General features: G+C 44.9%; 1 pseudogene; it reads right to left on the bottom strand.

The window, feature by feature from the left end:
• Nucleotides 1–4,388: 4,388 nt before the first annotated feature.
• LOC136646376 (5S ribosomal RNA) lies at nucleotides 4,389–4,505 on the bottom strand (annotated as a pseudogene).
• Between the last annotated feature and the right edge of the window lie 258 nt (nucleotides 4,506–4,763).

Genomic DNA, 4,763 nt, shown 5'->3' with positions numbered 1-4,763 from the left:
GGAAAGAAAATTCCTGGAAATAAACCTGGCCACTTTTATAGTTGACAGTGTTTGTCATGTGCAAACTCATTGTGGGCAGGATGTGTTTTCTTGGAAAGAGCATGGTAACCTCATTCTTCGGAAACAGAGACATGGCTATGTCAAGTGCCCAAACATCATTGTCATGGTACAGCCTGAAACATCTTTCCATGTGACAATTTATGAACTGATTTCCCATGTTTGATTTGCAGCATGATGGAAGGTAGAGTTTCAGGTCTATAAACACGTAAAACAAAAACACTATATAAAATATATTGTATTACTCTTTCTCCCCGTTCCATCTGACTGCTTTAAAAGCCCTCTAATGGAAAGCAAAAAACAAAACAAGGAAGCAAAAAAGGAAGCAAAAAAGATGAGAATTACAGCATTGTTTAGGAACCTTGACATCTCTTACTTTCTAATGCATTTTTCATAGGACTGATGTTCTGTTTTATTCATTAACTTGGTACATGCTGTATGCATGCTGGGTCTCATTATCTTTCTATTTGTAAATATTTTTGCTACCACTCTAGCCCAGCGGTTGGCACATATGAAACTGACTCATATGGAATTATTCCATGGGTCCATCAAGTTTAAGACTGTCTACATTGTCTGGCAATGGCTATCTACTCCCCGCTCCCAGCAGCAGCACACAGAGCTTTTTCCTTGGCCAGCTTCACCTGGGATGTCTGGGCTGATCTGTAAGTAGGCCTCCTTGCTGTGCTAAGTAACTTGCCCATGTGTGATGTCCCCCAAGCCCATAGTGTTCTCACATGTTCCCAGAACCAGAAATTTAGACATTGAAGAACTGAGTGTCTTAGTACACAATCCTAATCCGTTCTCAGAAGTAAGTCCCAATGTGTTCAATGCAGTTTATCCCAGGAAGTTGTGGATAGGTCTGCAGCCTTAGAATGTATATTTAGGAAACATGTCTACAACACTTGTGTATATTTGTTTTAAAACAATTTGGGCTTCTCCCAAAGAATGCTGGGAGTTGTAGTTTACTGGGAGCATAGCTACTTCTGTTACACAGAACTACAGTACTTAAAGGAGATGCAATGACTATGGTATAATTCTGTGATGTAGATATACAGATAGGGCCTTGGTATCCATGGAGAAACTGTTCTTGGACCCTGAGCGGATACCAAAAATCACAGATAATCAAAACCGTGATCTTTGGCCCCTTAGGCTCTCCAAAGTGGACTGGAGCTGTGCGCTGGTCCCCTCCAGAGGGCTTTCTGAAGCCCCTGGAGGGCTTCCCCAGGCCTCAGAATGCCTTATATGGCATAAAACCATATATGGTTTTTTTGGCTGAAAGGGCTATTCTGAAGCCTGCAGAGGCAGCAGGCAGAACATGCTACCTCTCCAGAGGGGACCAGAGCACAGCTCCAGTCGCCCTCAGAGCATTCAGGTGAGACTGAGTCTGGCCCAACGCAAGTCCGGGGGACCAGCTTTGGGCCTGATCCATGGATGTAAAATCCGTGGATAAACAGACTCCACCTGTACATACTAGGCCTGATATTGCACATTTTCAAAATATTTCTATATTTATTTATTACATACGAGGTGTTTGGCACCATGCATTTATACAAAAAGTGTGGCTTTGAATGTTATATATACATTTCTGAAGTTGTTCTACCTGCCTTCTCTTTCTTTTGGTTTTCCTTCATATGGTGTTCAGGAAAGCAAGTCAGTAGAAAGAAAGTCAGCCAGCAGCAAGGACAGAGAGGACAGCAGAACCCTTCTCTGGAGTAAATCACCAGTGATTTATTACTTAAATTAGGGTCCAATCCTGTGTGGCTGTATTGCCACTGGAACTAGTGTTCTGGCAATGGTAGAAGCTTTATGGCATTGTAAATGATGTTCTGGAACTATGTGTGACTGCTCACTTCTGGGCTGCCGCTGCAGACAGCAGGGAGGACCCTGGGCAAGGCAGCAGTGAAGAGGAACCCTGCTGATGCTGGTAAGTCAGGGAGGTGGGTAAAATGGGGTGGATCAGTTGAGGGCTGGGGGCATAACAGAGGCAGGAGGGGGTGGGGCACTCAGTGTGAGCTACTTGTGCAGGATGTTATTCCCTCCAGAACCACCCAACACAGCCCCTTTGTTGCCTTGGACTTGCACGAGTTAAAGAGCTGGTTAACGTTTGAGGAGATCCATTGGTAGTCAACAGGCTTATGAAGGTATAAAGGAAAATATTTTCGCTTATTTCTCCCAAGCCTTCTGATTTGCCCCTCCATTGCATGTAGTAGGTACTGCATTCTGTCACAGCTGGGGACTAAGCTCAATCCTCTGCATGTTTGCTTGGAAGTAAGTCCCACATGCTCAGTAGGGCTTGCTCCCAGGTAAGTGTGTATCTTAGCCATGTTTTCCTGGCTAGCACAATGGGACTTACTTCTGAGTAGGCATGCAGAGATTTGGGCTGGAAAACGTTTCCAAAACACTTTACTAATAATATAATATCCTTGATAGAACACAGAATTCTTCACATTCTTCGGAGCGTAAGTTATTGCTTTGATTTTCTGTTCTTTGTTCCAGTCTTCTGATTTAATTTAAGGTCATTTTGATACATAGCATAGCATGGATTAATTATTTGCCCTACTGGTTTTATTTTGCATTGGTCGATATTTTTATTTGAATTGATTGGGCTTTTGGTCTTGCTGATCCACATTATGGATTGTTTTAAAAACAATGCATAATAATAGACATGCAGTTCTTATACTTTGCCAGCATTCTTTCAATCAAATCAGCTCATGCTCCTTCCATCGCTTCGTGTTAGAACATTAACATTCTATCTCGATCGCTAATACAATTGCAGTAACCCACCTGCATAGAATAACCACTCTCAGGCCTGCCCCATCCATGAAGCCAACTGATACAGGTTGCATCAATGACATATTGTGAGGGGTCAGAGGGAACGGTGAAGTCAGGGTGCTTTTCACTGCTTTTCCAACCTGCCGCTGATGCAAGACTAATTATCATTCCTTTCCTTGCCGTGCTGCTTGCTCTCCTTCATTCATGCTGTTCCTGTAATTAAGCAATTTTCAATCAGTGTGCTGAGGCACATTGGTGCGCTGCCACTGGTCCGCAGGTGTGCCACAGGAGTTTGGGGGAAGGTCATTTATTAGTAGGGCCATTCGGGGATTTGAGCCTCCCACCAGCAGCATGGTGTGGCTTGTCAATTGTAAAATAACTGATGGTGTGCCTTGACATTTTAAGTGCCTTGTCAGTGTGGCATGAGATGAGAAAGGTTGAATATTGCTGCTGTAAATAGAACCAGAAGTCCTGCACTTCTGGGACTGATAACAGCATGTAAGGAGAATGATAAAGGATCTCCTCTATGGAGAACTCGTGCAAGGAAAGCGCCCTACAGGTAGACCACAGCTGCGATACAAGGACATCTGCAAGAGGGATCTGAAGGCCTTAGGAGTGGACCTCAACAGGTGGGAAACCCTGGCCTCTGAGCGGCCCGCTTGGAGGCAGGCTGTGCAGCATGGCCTTTCCCAGTTTGAAGAGACACTTGGCCAACAGTCTGAGACAAAGAGGCAAAGAAGGAAGGCTCATAGCCAGGGAGACAGACTAGGGACAGACTGCACTTGCTCCCGGTGTGGAAGGGATTGTCACTCCCGAATTGACCTTTTCAGCCACACTAGACGCTGTTCCAGAACCACCTTTCACAGCGCGATACCAGAGTCTTTCGAGACTGAAGGTTGCCAACAAACAATGGGTTTTTTTCATCGTGCAGAGGTGGTGGGCCCATAATAATAATAATAATAATAATAATAATAATAATAATAATGCAGGTATTTATATACCGCCTTTCTTGGTCATCAGGTTTCTCCTCAGACTTTAAATCAAGGCGGTTTATATAGGCAGGCGATACTAAATCCCAATAGGGATTTTTACAATTGAAGACGATTTTTACAATTGTGGTTCTGTCTTTCAAGAACCACAACATTTTAGATGGATCTTTTATGATCTGGTATCACATTCTGGCCTCCATTTTCCTCCCACACAGGCTGACAGCGGCCAAAGAGCAGGTGGAAAAACTCGGCATAACTCGGCTAGGCTTGTCAGCTGCTTCAAGGTCTCGCCGTTCACGGTGCTGGTGGCCTCGAACTGGCGACCTTCGGATGTTATCTTCAGGCAAATGGAGGCTCTCCCCTCTAGACCAGACCTCCTGCCCAGGTGGTGCCAGCATCAGGTGCCTCCTGCCAGCATCAGGTGGTGTTCCAGGTAATGCCCTCCCCCCCCGACCACTGTATTAAGTTCTCATATTAGTACAGTTTGATTTGGTAACCCTAGTACTTACTGTTTCATTCGCTGTGTGTCATCAGGGTTGGCAACCTTCAGTCTCGAAAGACTATGGTATAAGCCTACAGCACCCAGTATTCCCAGGCGGTCTCCCATCCAAGTACTAACCAGGCCTGACCCTGCTTAGCTTCCGAGATCAGACGAGATCAGGCATGTGCAGGGTAACAGTTGCTGCTTCAAAAGGAAAGGATGATGAGAAGAGGAGAACCCATCAAACAAGAAAGCGGAATGGCACAGGGCAGGACATACAACAAGACTGGTCCTTGGATAGTTGGAGAATTTTGATCAATCGGGAAGCTGATCAAACCAGGGTGGTGAACATGTATAGAGAAGGAAAAAAAGGGAGAAGGGGAGATGGTTGCACAACGGTCATAAACCTTGTCCCCTGTTCTTCTGTCCATGATTTGGAGGATCAGGAACATGATCATAGAATC

This window comes from Tiliqua scincoides, chromosome 3 (assembly GCF_035046505.1).
Source record: "Tiliqua scincoides isolate rTilSci1 chromosome 3, rTilSci1.hap2, whole genome shotgun sequence".
Taxonomy (NCBI): Eukaryota; Metazoa; Chordata; class Lepidosauria; order Squamata; family Scincidae; genus Tiliqua; species Tiliqua scincoides.
Note: the sequence above shows the minus strand (reverse complement) of the source record. Positions and strands in the feature narration are given on the sequence as shown.